General features: G+C 39.5%; 54 non-coding genes across 54 annotated transcripts; all 54 read left to right on the top strand.

Annotated features, from left to right (window-relative positions):
• Nucleotides 1-7: 7 nt before the first annotated feature.
• Nucleotides 8-79, top strand: TRNAC-GCA (transfer RNA cysteine (anticodon GCA)). Its single transcript has one exon. It is a non-coding gene; the product is annotated as a tRNA-Cys (tRNA).
• A 75-nt stretch (nt 80-154) lies between these two features.
• On the top strand, nt 155-229 carry TRNAC-GCA (transfer RNA cysteine (anticodon GCA)). Its single transcript has one exon. It is a non-coding gene; the product is annotated as a tRNA-Cys (tRNA).
• Nucleotides 230-302: 73 nt separating this feature from the next.
• Nucleotides 303-374, top strand: TRNAC-GCA (transfer RNA cysteine (anticodon GCA)). The gene has a single exon. It is a non-coding gene; the product is annotated as a tRNA-Cys (tRNA).
• Nucleotides 375-450: 76 nt separating this feature from the next.
• On the top strand, nt 451-522 carry TRNAC-GCA (transfer RNA cysteine (anticodon GCA)). The gene has a single exon. It is a non-coding gene; the product is annotated as a tRNA-Cys (tRNA).
• Nucleotides 523-589: 67 nt separating this feature from the next.
• TRNAC-GCA (transfer RNA cysteine (anticodon GCA)) lies at nt 590-661 on the top strand. Its single transcript has one exon. It is a non-coding gene; the product is annotated as a tRNA-Cys (tRNA).
• A 76-nt stretch (nt 662-737) lies between these two features.
• Nucleotides 738-809, top strand: TRNAC-GCA (transfer RNA cysteine (anticodon GCA)). Its single transcript has one exon. It is a non-coding gene; the product is annotated as a tRNA-Cys (tRNA).
• Nucleotides 810-885: 76 nt separating this feature from the next.
• Nucleotides 886-957, top strand: TRNAC-GCA (transfer RNA cysteine (anticodon GCA)). The gene has a single exon. It is a non-coding gene; the product is annotated as a tRNA-Cys (tRNA).
• A 213-nt stretch (nt 958-1,170) lies between these two features.
• TRNAC-GCA (transfer RNA cysteine (anticodon GCA)) lies at nt 1,171-1,243 on the top strand. Its single transcript has one exon. It is a non-coding gene; the product is annotated as a tRNA-Cys (tRNA).
• A 67-nt stretch (nt 1,244-1,310) lies between these two features.
• On the top strand, nt 1,311-1,382 carry TRNAC-GCA (transfer RNA cysteine (anticodon GCA)). Its single transcript has one exon. It is a non-coding gene; the product is annotated as a tRNA-Cys (tRNA).
• A 225-nt stretch (nt 1,383-1,607) lies between these two features.
• TRNAC-GCA (transfer RNA cysteine (anticodon GCA)) lies at nt 1,608-1,679 on the top strand. The gene has a single exon. It is a non-coding gene; the product is annotated as a tRNA-Cys (tRNA).
• A 78-nt stretch (nt 1,680-1,757) lies between these two features.
• On the top strand, nt 1,758-1,829 carry TRNAC-GCA (transfer RNA cysteine (anticodon GCA)). Its single transcript has one exon. It is a non-coding gene; the product is annotated as a tRNA-Cys (tRNA).
• Nucleotides 1,830-1,905: 76 nt separating this feature from the next.
• Nucleotides 1,906-1,977, top strand: TRNAC-GCA (transfer RNA cysteine (anticodon GCA)). The gene has a single exon. It is a non-coding gene; the product is annotated as a tRNA-Cys (tRNA).
• A 67-nt stretch (nt 1,978-2,044) lies between these two features.
• TRNAC-GCA (transfer RNA cysteine (anticodon GCA)) lies at nt 2,045-2,116 on the top strand. Its single transcript has one exon. It is a non-coding gene; the product is annotated as a tRNA-Cys (tRNA).
• A 76-nt stretch (nt 2,117-2,192) lies between these two features.
• Nucleotides 2,193-2,264, top strand: TRNAC-GCA (transfer RNA cysteine (anticodon GCA)). Its single transcript has one exon. It is a non-coding gene; the product is annotated as a tRNA-Cys (tRNA).
• Nucleotides 2,265-2,340: 76 nt separating this feature from the next.
• TRNAC-GCA (transfer RNA cysteine (anticodon GCA)) lies at nt 2,341-2,412 on the top strand. Its single transcript has one exon. It is a non-coding gene; the product is annotated as a tRNA-Cys (tRNA).
• Nucleotides 2,413-2,488: 76 nt separating this feature from the next.
• On the top strand, nt 2,489-2,560 carry TRNAC-GCA (transfer RNA cysteine (anticodon GCA)). Its single transcript has one exon. It is a non-coding gene; the product is annotated as a tRNA-Cys (tRNA).
• Nucleotides 2,561-2,627: 67 nt separating this feature from the next.
• TRNAC-GCA (transfer RNA cysteine (anticodon GCA)) lies at nt 2,628-2,699 on the top strand. The gene has a single exon. It is a non-coding gene; the product is annotated as a tRNA-Cys (tRNA).
• A 224-nt stretch (nt 2,700-2,923) lies between these two features.
• TRNAC-GCA (transfer RNA cysteine (anticodon GCA)) lies at nt 2,924-2,995 on the top strand. Its single transcript has one exon. It is a non-coding gene; the product is annotated as a tRNA-Cys (tRNA).
• A 76-nt stretch (nt 2,996-3,071) lies between these two features.
• On the top strand, nt 3,072-3,143 carry TRNAC-GCA (transfer RNA cysteine (anticodon GCA)). The gene has a single exon. It is a non-coding gene; the product is annotated as a tRNA-Cys (tRNA).
• Nucleotides 3,144-3,219: 76 nt separating this feature from the next.
• Nucleotides 3,220-3,291, top strand: TRNAC-GCA (transfer RNA cysteine (anticodon GCA)). The gene has a single exon. It is a non-coding gene; the product is annotated as a tRNA-Cys (tRNA).
• Nucleotides 3,292-3,367: 76 nt separating this feature from the next.
• On the top strand, nt 3,368-3,439 carry TRNAC-GCA (transfer RNA cysteine (anticodon GCA)). Its single transcript has one exon. It is a non-coding gene; the product is annotated as a tRNA-Cys (tRNA).
• A 67-nt stretch (nt 3,440-3,506) lies between these two features.
• Nucleotides 3,507-3,578, top strand: TRNAS-GCU (transfer RNA serine (anticodon GCU)). Its single transcript has one exon. It is a non-coding gene; the product is annotated as a tRNA-Ser (tRNA).
• Nucleotides 3,579-3,654: 76 nt separating this feature from the next.
• Nucleotides 3,655-3,726, top strand: TRNAC-GCA (transfer RNA cysteine (anticodon GCA)). Its single transcript has one exon. It is a non-coding gene; the product is annotated as a tRNA-Cys (tRNA).
• Nucleotides 3,727-3,802: 76 nt separating this feature from the next.
• Nucleotides 3,803-3,874, top strand: TRNAC-GCA (transfer RNA cysteine (anticodon GCA)). The gene has a single exon. It is a non-coding gene; the product is annotated as a tRNA-Cys (tRNA).
• A 76-nt stretch (nt 3,875-3,950) lies between these two features.
• Nucleotides 3,951-4,022, top strand: TRNAC-GCA (transfer RNA cysteine (anticodon GCA)). Its single transcript has one exon. It is a non-coding gene; the product is annotated as a tRNA-Cys (tRNA).
• Nucleotides 4,023-4,098: 76 nt separating this feature from the next.
• TRNAC-GCA (transfer RNA cysteine (anticodon GCA)) lies at nt 4,099-4,170 on the top strand. The gene has a single exon. It is a non-coding gene; the product is annotated as a tRNA-Cys (tRNA).
• Nucleotides 4,171-4,246: 76 nt separating this feature from the next.
• TRNAC-GCA (transfer RNA cysteine (anticodon GCA)) lies at nt 4,247-4,318 on the top strand. The gene has a single exon. It is a non-coding gene; the product is annotated as a tRNA-Cys (tRNA).
• Nucleotides 4,319-4,394: 76 nt separating this feature from the next.
• Nucleotides 4,395-4,466, top strand: TRNAC-GCA (transfer RNA cysteine (anticodon GCA)). The gene has a single exon. It is a non-coding gene; the product is annotated as a tRNA-Cys (tRNA).
• A 75-nt stretch (nt 4,467-4,541) lies between these two features.
• On the top strand, nt 4,542-4,613 carry TRNAC-GCA (transfer RNA cysteine (anticodon GCA)). Its single transcript has one exon. It is a non-coding gene; the product is annotated as a tRNA-Cys (tRNA).
• Nucleotides 4,614-4,689: 76 nt separating this feature from the next.
• TRNAC-ACA (transfer RNA cysteine (anticodon ACA)) lies at nt 4,690-4,761 on the top strand. The gene has a single exon. It is a non-coding gene; the product is annotated as a tRNA-Cys (tRNA).
• Nucleotides 4,762-4,837: 76 nt separating this feature from the next.
• On the top strand, nt 4,838-4,909 carry TRNAC-GCA (transfer RNA cysteine (anticodon GCA)). Its single transcript has one exon. It is a non-coding gene; the product is annotated as a tRNA-Cys (tRNA).
• Nucleotides 4,910-4,985: 76 nt separating this feature from the next.
• On the top strand, nt 4,986-5,057 carry TRNAC-GCA (transfer RNA cysteine (anticodon GCA)). Its single transcript has one exon. It is a non-coding gene; the product is annotated as a tRNA-Cys (tRNA).
• A 76-nt stretch (nt 5,058-5,133) lies between these two features.
• TRNAC-GCA (transfer RNA cysteine (anticodon GCA)) lies at nt 5,134-5,205 on the top strand. Its single transcript has one exon. It is a non-coding gene; the product is annotated as a tRNA-Cys (tRNA).
• Nucleotides 5,206-5,272: 67 nt separating this feature from the next.
• TRNAC-GCA (transfer RNA cysteine (anticodon GCA)) lies at nt 5,273-5,344 on the top strand. Its single transcript has one exon. It is a non-coding gene; the product is annotated as a tRNA-Cys (tRNA).
• A 76-nt stretch (nt 5,345-5,420) lies between these two features.
• Nucleotides 5,421-5,492, top strand: TRNAC-GCA (transfer RNA cysteine (anticodon GCA)). Its single transcript has one exon. It is a non-coding gene; the product is annotated as a tRNA-Cys (tRNA).
• Nucleotides 5,493-5,567: 75 nt separating this feature from the next.
• TRNAC-GCA (transfer RNA cysteine (anticodon GCA)) lies at nt 5,568-5,639 on the top strand. Its single transcript has one exon. It is a non-coding gene; the product is annotated as a tRNA-Cys (tRNA).
• Nucleotides 5,640-5,715: 76 nt separating this feature from the next.
• TRNAC-GCA (transfer RNA cysteine (anticodon GCA)) lies at nt 5,716-5,787 on the top strand. The gene has a single exon. It is a non-coding gene; the product is annotated as a tRNA-Cys (tRNA).
• Nucleotides 5,788-5,863: 76 nt separating this feature from the next.
• TRNAC-GCA (transfer RNA cysteine (anticodon GCA)) lies at nt 5,864-5,935 on the top strand. The gene has a single exon. It is a non-coding gene; the product is annotated as a tRNA-Cys (tRNA).
• A 78-nt stretch (nt 5,936-6,013) lies between these two features.
• Nucleotides 6,014-6,085, top strand: TRNAC-GCA (transfer RNA cysteine (anticodon GCA)). Its single transcript has one exon. It is a non-coding gene; the product is annotated as a tRNA-Cys (tRNA).
• A 78-nt stretch (nt 6,086-6,163) lies between these two features.
• TRNAC-GCA (transfer RNA cysteine (anticodon GCA)) lies at nt 6,164-6,235 on the top strand. The gene has a single exon. It is a non-coding gene; the product is annotated as a tRNA-Cys (tRNA).
• A 78-nt stretch (nt 6,236-6,313) lies between these two features.
• On the top strand, nt 6,314-6,385 carry TRNAC-GCA (transfer RNA cysteine (anticodon GCA)). The gene has a single exon. It is a non-coding gene; the product is annotated as a tRNA-Cys (tRNA).
• Nucleotides 6,386-6,611: 226 nt separating this feature from the next.
• Nucleotides 6,612-6,683, top strand: TRNAC-GCA (transfer RNA cysteine (anticodon GCA)). Its single transcript has one exon. It is a non-coding gene; the product is annotated as a tRNA-Cys (tRNA).
• A 78-nt stretch (nt 6,684-6,761) lies between these two features.
• On the top strand, nt 6,762-6,833 carry TRNAC-GCA (transfer RNA cysteine (anticodon GCA)). The gene has a single exon. It is a non-coding gene; the product is annotated as a tRNA-Cys (tRNA).
• Nucleotides 6,834-6,911: 78 nt separating this feature from the next.
• Nucleotides 6,912-6,983, top strand: TRNAC-GCA (transfer RNA cysteine (anticodon GCA)). Its single transcript has one exon. It is a non-coding gene; the product is annotated as a tRNA-Cys (tRNA).
• A 76-nt stretch (nt 6,984-7,059) lies between these two features.
• TRNAC-GCA (transfer RNA cysteine (anticodon GCA)) lies at nt 7,060-7,131 on the top strand. Its single transcript has one exon. It is a non-coding gene; the product is annotated as a tRNA-Cys (tRNA).
• A 4,355-nt stretch (nt 7,132-11,486) lies between these two features.
• TRNAC-GCA (transfer RNA cysteine (anticodon GCA)) lies at nt 11,487-11,558 on the top strand. The gene has a single exon. It is a non-coding gene; the product is annotated as a tRNA-Cys (tRNA).
• Nucleotides 11,559-11,634: 76 nt separating this feature from the next.
• TRNAC-GCA (transfer RNA cysteine (anticodon GCA)) lies at nt 11,635-11,706 on the top strand. Its single transcript has one exon. It is a non-coding gene; the product is annotated as a tRNA-Cys (tRNA).
• Nucleotides 11,707-11,782: 76 nt separating this feature from the next.
• Nucleotides 11,783-11,854, top strand: TRNAC-GCA (transfer RNA cysteine (anticodon GCA)). The gene has a single exon. It is a non-coding gene; the product is annotated as a tRNA-Cys (tRNA).
• Nucleotides 11,855-11,930: 76 nt separating this feature from the next.
• Nucleotides 11,931-12,002, top strand: TRNAC-GCA (transfer RNA cysteine (anticodon GCA)). The gene has a single exon. It is a non-coding gene; the product is annotated as a tRNA-Cys (tRNA).
• A 76-nt stretch (nt 12,003-12,078) lies between these two features.
• TRNAC-GCA (transfer RNA cysteine (anticodon GCA)) lies at nt 12,079-12,150 on the top strand. Its single transcript has one exon. It is a non-coding gene; the product is annotated as a tRNA-Cys (tRNA).
• A 76-nt stretch (nt 12,151-12,226) lies between these two features.
• Nucleotides 12,227-12,298, top strand: TRNAC-GCA (transfer RNA cysteine (anticodon GCA)). Its single transcript has one exon. It is a non-coding gene; the product is annotated as a tRNA-Cys (tRNA).
• A 76-nt stretch (nt 12,299-12,374) lies between these two features.
• Nucleotides 12,375-12,446, top strand: TRNAC-GCA (transfer RNA cysteine (anticodon GCA)). Its single transcript has one exon. It is a non-coding gene; the product is annotated as a tRNA-Cys (tRNA).
• A 76-nt stretch (nt 12,447-12,522) lies between these two features.
• TRNAC-GCA (transfer RNA cysteine (anticodon GCA)) lies at nt 12,523-12,594 on the top strand. The gene has a single exon. It is a non-coding gene; the product is annotated as a tRNA-Cys (tRNA).
• Nucleotides 12,595-12,661: 67 nt separating this feature from the next.
• Nucleotides 12,662-12,733, top strand: TRNAC-GCA (transfer RNA cysteine (anticodon GCA)). The gene has a single exon. It is a non-coding gene; the product is annotated as a tRNA-Cys (tRNA).
• Nucleotides 12,734-12,768: the final 35 nt, after the last annotated feature.

Genomic DNA, 12,768 nt, shown 5'->3' with positions numbered 1-12,768 from the left:
TATACATGGGGGAATAGCTCAGTGGTAGAGCATTCGACTGCAGATCGAGAGGTCCTTTGTTCAAACCCGAGTTCCCCCTTCCAGGCCGTTATGTTGTTTAATATTTTATAATGACTAATAAAATATTGAAAACAACGTCAATCCGTGTATACATGGGGGAATGGCTCAGTGGTAGAGCATTCGACTGCAGATCGAGAGGTCCTTGGTTCAAACCCGAGTTCCCCGTTCAAGACCGTTCATGTTGTTTAATATTATCCAATGACTAATAAAATATTGAAAACAACGTCAAACCGTGTATGCATGGGGGAATAGCTCAGTGGTAGAGCATTCGACTGCAGATCGAGAGGTACTTGGTTCAAACCCGAGTTCCCCCTTCCAGACCGTTCATGTTGTTTAATATTTTCCAATGACTAATAAAATATTCAAAACAACATCAATCCGTGTATACATGGGGGAATAGCTCAGTGGTAGAGCATTCGACTGCAGATCGAGAGGTCCTTGGTTCAAACCCGAGTTCCCCCTTCCAGACCGTTCATGTTGTTTAATATTTTCCAATGACTAATAAAATATTGAAAACAACGTCAAAGATGGGGGAATAGCTCAGTGGTAGAGCATTCGACTGCAGATCCAGAGTTCCTTGGTTCAAACCCGAGTTCCCCCTTCCAGACCGTTCATGTTGTTTAATATTATCCAATGACTAATAAAATATTGAAAACAACGTCAATCCGTGTATACATGGGGGAATAGCTCAGTGGTAGAGCATTCGACTGCAGATCGAGAGGTCCTTGGTTCAGACCCGAGTTCCCCCTTCCAGACCGTTCATGTTGTTTAATATTTTCCAATGACTAATAAAATATTCCAAACAACGTCAATCCGTGTATACATGGGGGAATAGCTCAGTGGTAGAGCATTCGACTGCAGATCGAGAGGTCCTTGGTTCAAACCCGAGTTCTCCCTTCCAGACCGTTCATGTTGTTTAATATTTTCCGATGACTAATAAAATATTGAAAACAACGTCAAAGATGGGGGAATAGCTCAGTGGTAGAGCATTCGACTGCAGATCCAAAGGTCCTTGGTCCAACCCTAGTTCCCCCTTCCCGACCGTTCATGTTGTTTAATATTTTCCAATGACTAATAAAATATTGAAAACAACGTCAGTCCGTGTATACATGGGTGAATAGCTCAGTGGTAGAGCATTCGACTGCAGATCGAGAGGTCCTTGGTTCAAACCCGAGTTCCCCATTCAAGACCGTTAATGTTGTTTAATATTTTCCAATGACTAACAAAATATTGAAAACAACGTCAAAGATGGGAGAATAGCTCAGTGGTAGAGCATTCGACTGCAGATCGAGAGGTCCTTGGTTCAAACCCGAGTTCCCCCTTCCAGACCGTTCATATTGTTTAATATTTTCCAATGACTAATAAAATATTCAAAACAACGTCAATCCGTGTATACATGGGGGAATAGCTCAGTGGTAGAGCATTCGACTGCAGATCGAGAGGTCCTTGGCGAAACCCGAGTTCCCCCTTCAAGACCGTTAATGTTGTTTAATATTTTCCAATGACTAATAAAATATTGAAAACAACGTCAATCCGTGTGTATACATGGGGGAATAACTCAGTGGTAGAGCATTCGACTGCAGATCGAGAGGTCCTTGGTTTAAATCCGAGTTCCCCCTTCCAGACCTTTCCTTTTGGGTTTATATTTTCCAATGATTAAAAAAATATCGTAAAAAAACATCATCCAGTGCATACATGGGGGAATAACGCAGTGGTAGAGCATTCGACTGCAGATCGAGAGGTCCTTGGTTCAAACCCGAGTTCCCCCTTCCAGACCGTTCATGTTGTTTAATATTTTCCAATGACTAATAAAATATTGAAAACAACGTCAATCTGTGTATACATGGGGGAATAGCTCAGTGGTAGAGCATTCGACTGCAGATCGAGAGGTCCTTGGTTCAAACCCGAGTTCCCCCTTCCAGACCGTTCATGTTGTTTAATATTTTCCAATGACTAATAAAATATTGAAAACAACGTCAAAGATGGGGGAATAGCTCAGTGGTAGAGCATTCGACTGCAGATCCAGAGGTCCTTGGTTCAAACCCTAGTTCCCCCTTCCAGACCGTTCATGTTGTTTAATATTTTCCAATGACTAATAAAATATTGAAAACAACGTCAGTCCGTGTATACATGGGGGAATATCTCAGTGGTAGAGCATTCGACTGCAGATCGAGAGGTCCTTGGTTCAAACCCGAGTTCCCCCTTCCAGAACGTTCATGTTGTTTAATATTATCCAATGACTAATAAAATATTGAAAACAACGTCAATCCGTGTATACATGGGGGAATAGCTCAGTGGTAGAGCATTCGACTGCAGATCGAGAGGTCCTTGGTTCAGACCCGAGTTCCCCCTTCCAGACCGTTCATGTTGTTTAATATTTTCCAATGACTAATAAAATATTCAAAACAACGTCAATCCGTGTATACATGGGGGAATAGCTCAGTGGTAGAGCATTCGACTGCAGATCGAGAGGTCCTTGGTTCAAACCCGAGTTCCCCCTTCCAAACCGTTCATGTTGTTTAATATTTTCCGATGACTAATTAAATATTGAAAACAACGTAAAAGATGGGGGAATAGCTCAGTGGTAGAGCATTCGACTGCAGATCGAGAGGTTCTTGGTTCAAACCCGAGTTCCCCCTTCCAGACCGTTCATGTTGTTTAATATTTTCCAATGACTAATAAAATATTGAAAACAACGTTAATCCGTGTATACATGGGGGAATAGATCAGTGGTAGAGCATTCGACTGCAGATCCAGAGGTCCTTGGTTCAAAGCCGAGTTCCCCCTTCCAGACCGTTCATGTTGTTTAATATTTTCCAATGACTAATAAAATATTGAAAACAACGTCAATCCGTGTATACATGGGGGAATAGCTCAGTGGTAGAGCATTCGACTGCAGATAGAGAGGTCCTTGGTTCAAACCCGAGTTCCCCCTTCCAGACCGTTCATGTTGTTTAATATTTTCCAATGACTAATAAAATATTGAAAACAACGTCAGTCCGTGTATACATGGGTGAATAGCTCAGTGGTAGAGCATTCGACTGCAGATCGAGAGGTCCTTGGTTCAAACCCGAGTTCCCCCTTCCAGACCGTTCATGTTGTTTAATATTATCCAATGACTAATAAAATATTGAAAACAACGTCAATCCGTGTATACATGGGGGAATAGCTCAGTGGTAGAGCATTCGACTGCAGATCGAGAGGTTCTTGGTTCAGACCCGAGTTCCCCCTTCCAGACCGTTCATGTTGTTTAATATTTTCCAATGACTAATAAAATATTCCAAACAACGTCAATCCGTGTATACATGGGGGAATAGCTCAGTGGTAGAGCATTCGACTGCAGATCGAGAGGTCCTTGGTTCAAACCCGAGTTCCCCCTTCCAGACCGTTCATGTTGTTTAATATTTTCCGATGACTAATAAAATATTGAAAACAACGTCAAAGATGGGGGAATAGCTCAGTGGTAGAGCATTCGACTGCTGATCGAGAGGTCCTTGGTTCGAGCCCGAGTTCCCCCTTCCAGACCGTTCATGTTGTTTAATATTTTCCAATGACTAATAAAATATTGAAAACAACGTCAATCCGTGTATACATGGGGGAATAGCTCAGTGGTAGAGCATTCGACTGCAGATCCAGAGGTCCTTGGTTCAAACACTAGTTCCCCCTTCCAGACCGTTCATGTTGTTTAATATTTTCCAATGACTAATAAAATATTGAAAACAACGTCAATCCGTGTATACATGGGGGAATAGCTCAGTGGTAGAGCATTCGATTGCAGATCGAGTGGTCCTTGGTCCAAACCCGAGTTCCCCCTTCCAGACCGTTCATGTTGTTTAATATTTTCCAATGACTAATAAAATATTGAAAACAACGTCAATCCGTGTATACATGGGGGAATAGCTCAGTGGTAGAGCATTCGACTGCAGATCGAGAGGTCCTTGGTTCAAACCCGAGTTTCCCCTTCCAGACCGTTCATGTTGTTTAATATTTTCCAATGACTAATAAAATATTGAAAACAACGTCAATCCGTGTATACATGGGGGAATAGCTCAGTGGTAGAGCATTCGACTGCAGATCGAGAGGTCCTTGGTTCAAAGCCGAGTTCCCCCTTCCAGACCGTTCATGTTGTTTAATATTTTCCAATGACTAATAAAATATTGAAAACAACGTCAATCCGTGTATACATGGGGGAATAGCTCAGTTGTAGAGCATTCGACTGCAGATAGAGAGGTCCTTGGTTCAAACCCGAGTTCCCCCTTCCAGACCGTTTATGTTGTTTAATATTTTCCAATGACTAATAAAATATTGAAAACAACGTCAATCCGTGTATACATGGGGGAATAGCTCAGTGGTAGAGCATTCGACTGCAGATCGAGAGGTCCTTTGTTCAAACCCGAGTTCCCCCTTCCAGGCCGTTATGTTGTTTAATATTTTATAATGACTAATAAAATATTGAAAACAACGTCAAACCGTGTAAACATGGGGGAATGGCTCAGTGGTAGAGCATTCGACTGCAGATCGAGAGGTCCTTGGTTCAAACCCGTGTTCCCCTTTCCAGACCGTTCATGTTGTTTAATATTTTCCAATGACTAATAAAATATTGAAAACAACGTCAATCCGTGTATACGTGGGGGAATAGCTCAGTGGTAGAGCATTCGATTACAGATCGAGTGGTTCTTGGTTCAAACCCGAGTTCCCCCTTCCAGACCGTTCATGTTGTTTAATATTTTCCAATGACTAATAAAATATTGAAAACAACGTCAATCCGTGTATACATGGGGGAATAGCTCAGTGGTAGAGCATTCGACTGCAGATCGAGAGGTCCTTTGTTCAAACCCGAGTTCCCCCTTCCAGACCGTTCATGTTGTTTAATATTTTCCAATGACTAATAAAATATTGAAAACAACGTCAATCCGTGTATACATGGGGGAATAGCTCAGTGGTAGAGCATTCGACTGCAGATAGAGAGGTCCTTGGTTCAAACCCGAGTTCCCCCTTCCAGACCGTTCATGTTGTTTAATATTTTCCAATGACTAATAAAATATTCAAAACAACATCAATCCGTGTATACATGGGGGAATAGCTCAGTGGTAGAGCATTCGACTGCAGATCGAGAGGTCCTTGGTTCAAACCCGAGTTCCCCCTTCCAGACCGTTCATGTTGTTTAATATTTTCCAATGACTAATAAAATATTGAAAACAACGTCACAGATGGGGGAATAGCTCAGTGGTAGAGCATTCGACTGCAGATCCAGAGGTCCTTGGTTCAAACCCTAGTTCCCCCTTCCAGACCGTTCATGTTGTTTAATATTTTCCAATGACTAATAAAATATTGAAAACAACGTCAGTCCGTGTATACATGGGTGAATAGCTCAGTGGTAGAGCATTCGACTGCAGATCGAGAGGTCCTCGGTTCAAACCCGAGTTCCCCCTTCCAGGCCGTTATGTTGTTTAATATTTTATAATGACTAATAAAATATTGAAAACAACGTCAATCCGTGTATACATGGGGGAATGGCTCAGTGGTAGAGCATTCGACTGCAGATCGAGAGGTCCTTGGTTCAAACCCGAGTTCCCCCTTCCAGACCGTTCATGTTGTTTAATATTTTCCAATGACTAATAAAATATTGAAAACAACGTCAATCCGTGTATACATGGGGGAATAGCTCAGTGGTAGAGCATTCGACTGCAGATCGAGAGGTCCTTTGTTCAAACCCGAGTTCCCCCTTCCAGGCCGTTCATGTTGTTTAATATTTTATAATGACTAATAAAATATTGAAAACAACGTCAATCCGTGTATACGTGGGGGAATGGCTCAGTGGTAGAGCATTCGACTGCAGATCGAGAGGTCCTTGGTTCAAACCCGAGTTCCCCCTTCCAGACCGTTCATGTTGTTTAATATTTTCCAATGACTAATAACATATTGAAAACAACGTCAATCCGTGTGTATACATGGGGGAATAACTCAGTGGTAGAGCATTCGACTGCAGATCGAGAGGTCCTTGGTTTAAATCCGAGTTCCCCCTTCCAGACCGTTCCTTTTGGGTTTATATTTTCCAATGATTAAAAAAATATCGTAAAAAAACATCAACCCGTGTATACATGGGGGAATAGCTCAGTGGTAGAGCATTCGACTGCAGATCGAGAGGGCCTTGGTTCAAACCCGAGTTCCCCCTTCCAGACCGTTCATGTTGTTTAATATTTTCCAAGGACTAATAAAATATTGAAAACAACGTCAATCCGTGTGTATACATGGGGGAATAACTCAGTGGTAGAGCATTCGACTGCAGATCGAGAGGTCCTTGGTTTAAATCCGAGTTCCCCCTTCCAGACCGTTCCTTTTGGGTTTATATTTTCCAATGATTAAAAAAATATCGTAAAAAAACATCAACCCGTGTATTCATGGGGGAATAACGCAGTGGTAGAACATTCGACTGCAGATCGAGAGGTCCTTGGTTCGAACCCGAGTTCCCCCTTCCAGACCGTTCATGTTGTTTAATATTTTCCAATGACTAATAAAATATTGAAAACAACGTCAATCCGTGTATACATGGGGGAATAGCTCAGTGGTAGAGCATTCGACTGCAGATCGAGAGGGCCTTGGTTCAAACCCGAGTTCCCCCTTCCAGACCGTTCATGTTGTTTAATATTTTCCAATGACTAATAAAATATTGAAAACAACGTCAATCCGTGTGTATACATGGGGGAATAACTCAGTGGTAGAGCATTCGACTGCAGATCGAGAGGTCCTTGGTTTAAATCCGAGTTCCCCCTTCCAGACCGTTCCTTTTGGGTTTATATTTTCCAATGATTAAAAAAAGATCGTAAAAAAACATCAACCCGTGTATACATGGGGGAATAACGCAGTGGTAGAGCATTCGACTGCAGATCGAGAGGTCCTTGGTTCAAACCCGAGTTCCCCCTTCCAGACCGTTCATGTTGTTTAATATTTTCCAATGACTAATAAAATATTGAAAACAACGTCAATCCGTGTATACATGGGGGAATAGCTCAGTGGTAGAGCATTCGACTGCAGATCGAGAGGTCCTTGGTTCGAACCCGAGTTCCCCCTTCCAGACCGTTCTCTCTATTTCGAGGCTGTTGAGGTGAGCGGTTCGTTGATTATGCGCTCCGACCTTCTCCCCTTAACCAAGCTATTAATCGAACTTTCGACTCGCGCTTTATTACGATCAAAGTCCGTACTATATAGTACTCAACCGACATCGGATCCTTTATGTTCAACGTGGAAGAAACATAGGCGGACGAAAAATTAACTACTACGGTGTTAGATTATCTCGTGCCCCCGCCGTGTGAAGCCTACAAACTACGCAAGAAGATCTACTCTAACATTCCGGTCGCTGAAGCTACAGAGTGCAATTCGTTTCCGACCAGCTCATACTATAGTAAATAACCGACACCGGATCCTTTATGTTCGACGTAGAAGAAACATAGGCGGACGAAATCCAAGTAACTTTTTGAATATACAATATATTGTCTTGAAAACTTATCAATCGTCAAACCAGTTCGGGTGCATACGAGCTCTACAGCTCAAACAGTGTTGGGTTGGCGTATTTTGACCCCCCGCTGCAACAAGTCTACTAATTAAAACCGAAAACATGAAGGAAACGGGGGAAAATAGCCAAAGAGAAACAAGAAGTGGAGTTAAAACTATCGATACTATATTATTAGAAATTAGAAATCTTAAAACGTCTCAAACTGAAGAATTCTCAGGTATTAATCAAAAACTAGACGAACAGCTGCAGAGAATTAAAGAAACGGAAACTAGAATAGAAATAATAGAGTCTAGACAGACTGACATGGATATGAAGCTCGACCAAATCCAGGCTAATGCTAATGAAGTACCAGGGGTAAAATTAAAATGTGACCTACTAGACGATAAAATTGAAAACCTAAAAAAAGAATATAATAGCAAATTAGAGCAAAATAGGTTTCAAATAGAAAACCTAGAAGTAGTAACGAGACGTAATAACCTGGTAATTAGAGGTGTAGATGACGTACAAAACGAAGATAGAGGGCAGCTTGCCAATAAAATAGCAGATATTTTTTACGCTAAACTAGAAATCGAAATAAATATTACTCCAGCTCAGGTATTTCGCAGAGGTGCTTTCAACACTAACAAATGTAGGGTCATTATTTATAAAGCAGACACGTATGATACGAAAATGAAAATTCTCAAGGAAAATGTAAAACTAAAGGGAACGAATATTTATATAGAGCAGGATTACACTCCAAATCAGTCCAAGGCTCGATATGAACTAAGAATGTTCGCAAAGACAAAACAACCGCTAAAATTTAAATGGAGTGCGACAAACTCTATATCAATAGAAGGGGAAACGTTTAAGTTCGACTTCCAAACGGAAAAAATTGTCAAAATTACGTAAGATAAAAATGTATATATTTTTTTTTTTGGAAACTTCGTACTCTCTTTTTTTATTCTCTTTATATATATTTGAAATAAATGTTGAATTTAATATCACATAACATACGTAGTGCAAACTGTAATTTTCCCCTTTTATATTCGTATTGTGTAACTCAGTTTAATATTGACATAGATATTTTTGCCCTTTGCGAAACGTGGTACAAAGATTATCAAGAACATTATGATGGTTTTGCATATTATGGAGCGGGTAGGGTCAATCGCAGGGGTGGTGGAGTTGGTTTTTTGATTAAAGATACAATCGGTGTGGAAATTATAGACGACCTCTGTGAGATATCCACGAGCCATGAAATTTTTACCATAAGAATTAAAGAAACATTTATATCGGTCATATATCGTCCACCTGGTCCAGTGGGCAACTTCGTATTACATTTGGAAGCCTATCTTAATAGAATGGGCTCTGCCAGAAGCTCTAAAATAATCTTAGGGGACATAAATATCAATCTATTAGAAAAGAATTCTCTAACCGCCGATATTAATGATTTAGTGTTATGCCATAACCTAGAGCAACTAGTGAAGCAACCAACTAGAATTTCTGGAAAGTTGGTAGATATTTGTTTTACAAATTTAGCGCAAGTTGTGAGTTCGTGTAAGGTTTACGCGGATTGGGACATATCAGACCACTTCCCTATCCACATTACGTTTAAATTTCCTCAACCCAGGAATTGTCTATACCAAATAAGGAATAAAGCTACAAAAAATATTGAAAAATTCTCTTGCTGCGTAAAAAACATAGATTGGAAATTCTTATACTCCCAAAATGACCCTAACGCGGCGTTTAATATTTTTTTAGATAAATTAGTAACTATATATAACAACTGCTTTCCCTACGTAATAGTACATAAGAGAACTTCGCACTTTTGGATAACAGATGACCTAAAGAGGGAAATTAAACTTAAAGATAGGCTGAGGAAAATAGTAATTCGCTCGCCCACGGACCAAAACAATACGAATTATAAAAACCATAGAAATAGCCTTAATAATAAAATTCGCAACGCCAGAATTACTTACTACAAAAATTTGTTAGTCGATTCGCACTCTCCAAAAGAAACGTGGCAGATTATAAATAACATTTTGGGAAAAAGTAAGAAAAAAAAATATCCGAATACCATATCCACCTCCCCTGATACCTTCAATGAATTTTTTGTTAATTCAAAAACTACTAATATTCATATGGCGAATGATGCCTCTTATGATTTAGTAAAAAACTGTGCTAACTCAATGATGCTATTTGAAACTGACGAAACTGAAATATCCCGTATAATTTCGAGCCTTAAAAATGACTCAGCCCCAGGAAAAGACGAAATAACGCCGAATATTCTAAAATGCGTGGCTCAATATATTGTTACCCCACTAGTATATCTTATTAACTTGTCATTTAACTCCGGCACTTATCCTAACATTTTAAAAAATACTGTAATAATTCCAGTGCACAAAAAAGGTGATATCGATAACCCGGAAAACTACAGACCGATCGCTCTACTTTCAGTGTTAGCAAAAGTATATGACAAATGTTTTTACATCCGACTAATAAAATATGCCTCTAAATTCAATCTCATAGCCGAAAGGCAGTACGGTTTTAGAGAAAAGTGTGGGGTAGACTACGCTATAGCTCACGTCTACAATAAGATCCTGACGTCACTAGATTCTTCTAAAGTGGTCTTAGCCGTCTTTCTCGACCTAAAAAAAGCTTTCGACTATGTAAGCCACGATAGACTCTTAAAAAAGTTAAACATAATGGGAATAAGAGGTCGAGCATCAGATTGGATTAAATCGTACTTGGACAATAGATTGCTACAAACAAAGATTAATGGAATGCTATCAAATAGTAAAGCCTCTCATTTTGGAATTCCCCAAGGGTCAATACTCTCGCCAATACTCTTTAACCTATATATAAATGATCTCCTAATGCTGTTCAATGATGATTCATTAACTCTATATGCGGATGACTCACTCCTACTGGATAGCGAAGACAACATCATACTAACAGTCAGAAAAACAAATGGAAAGTTGGAAGATATTAACAATTGGCTCAAAGATAATGACCTTGTATTAAATAAATCAAAATCTGTATATATGTTTATGTCGAATAAGAAAATATATGTGCCCCCAAATATCAAAATCGTACTTGAGAACCACATCTTAGAGAGAGTTGACCATTACAAATACCTGGGCCTTTGGTTTGACGACCGATTAACGTGGACAACACACGTAGATCATATTGCTAAAAAAATTTCCAGTAGTATCTACGCTATTTCTAGAAATCGATTAATCTTTAATAAACAAATTACGAGAAATTTGTACTATACCCTGATCTACCCATATCTTAATTTTTGCACTTTTATTTGGGGTAACACCTCTCAAGGAAATTTAAATCGGCTATTAATCTTACAAAAAAGAATCGTCAGAGTCATAGACCAAAAAAGTTACTATGAACATACGGGCCCAATATTCCAGTCCCTTGGAATCCTAACTATATCCCAGATAATAAATTACAACTCTATAATTTTTATATATAAATCAGTCAATAACGAAATTCACAATGAATTTAAACAAAATAACAACACAATCTATGAATTTCGTCAAAAAAATGTACTACTAGTGACAAAATCGAAAACTATCCGTAGACTAAACTCTATTTTTCACAAAGGTATAATTTTTTTTAATTCTCTACAGTTAGATAATGTAAAAACATGTACAGCTTTAAAAAAATTTGCGAAAGAATATGTAACAAACTTTTCATAACCCTAGTTTTATCTTTACCATTAACTGTTTTTATATGTAACAAATCTATTTATTTTTTTATACCAATAAAGTGTGGGCTTAAAAGTCTAGTAAGACTTAGCCCAACCCCACTATTGTAACAGAATTCATCGACTAATAAACAATTATTATTATTATTATTATGTTGTTTAATATTTTCCAATGACTAATAAAATATTGAAAACAACGTCAATCCGTGTATACATGGGGGAATAGCTCAGTGGTAGAGCATTCGACTGCAGATCCAGAGGTCCTTGGTTCAAACACTAGTTCCCCCTTCCAGACCGTTCATGTTGTTTAATATTTTCCAATGACTAATAAAATATTGAAAACAACGTCAATCCGCGTATACATGGGGGAATAGCTCAGTGGTAGAGCATTCGACTGCAGATCCAGAGGTCCTTGGTTCAAACCCTAGTTCCCCCTTCCAGACCGTTCATGTTGTTTAATATTTTCCAATGACTAATAAAATATTGAAAACAACGTCAATCCGTGTATACATGGGGGAATAGCTCAGTGGTAGAGCATTCGACTGCAGATCGAGAGGTACTTGGTTCAAACCCGAGTTCCCCCTTCCAGACCGTTCATGTTGTTTAATATTTTCCAATGACTAATAAAATATTCAAAACAACATCAATCCGTGTATACATGGGGGAATAGCTCAGTGGTAGAGCATTCGACTGCAGATCGAGAGGTCCTTGGTTCAAACCCGAGTTCCCCCTTCCAGACCGTTCATGTTGTTTAATATTTTCCAATGACTAATAAAATATTGAAAACAACGTCAATCCGTGTATACATGGGGGAATAGCTCAGTGGTAGAGCATTCGACTGCAGATCGAGAGGTCCTTGGTTCAAACCCGAGTTCCCCCTTCCAGACCGTTCATGTTGTTTAATATTTTCCAATGACTAATAAAATATTGAAAACAACGTCAATCCGTGTATACATGGGGGAATAGCTCAGTGGTAGAGCATTCGACTGCAGATCGAGAGGTCCTTGGTTCAAACCCGAGTTCCCCCTTCCAGACCGTTCATGTTGTTTAATATTATCCAATGACTAATAAAATATTCAAAACAACGTCAATCCGTGTATACATGGGGGAATAGCTCAGTGTTAGGGCATTCGACTGCAGATCGAGAGGTACTTGGTTCAAACCCGAGTTCCTCCTTCCAGACCGTTCATGTTGTTTAATATTTTCCAATGACTAATAAAATATTCAAAACAACATCAATCCGTGTATACATGGGGGAATAGCTCAGTGGTAGAGCATTCGACTGCAGATCGAAAGGTCCTTGGTTCAAACCCGAGTTCCCCCTTCCAGACCGTTCATGTTGTTTAATATTTTCCAATGACTAATAAAATATTGAAAACAACGTCAAAGATGGGGGAATAGCTCAGTGGTAGAGCATTCGACTGCAGATCCAGAGGTCCTTGGTTCAAACCCTAGTTCCCCCTTCCAGACCGTTCATGTTGTTTAATATTTGCCAATG

Source organism: Leiobunum rupestre, chromosome 3, assembly GCF_980474605.1.
Source record: "Leiobunum rupestre chromosome 3, qqLeiRupe1.1.hap1, whole genome shotgun sequence".
Classification (NCBI taxonomy): Eukaryota; Metazoa; Arthropoda; class Arachnida; order Opiliones; family Sclerosomatidae; genus Leiobunum; species Leiobunum rupestre.
The sequence above is the reverse complement of the archived record's forward strand: the minus strand, read 5'-3'. Positions and strand labels throughout refer to the sequence as shown.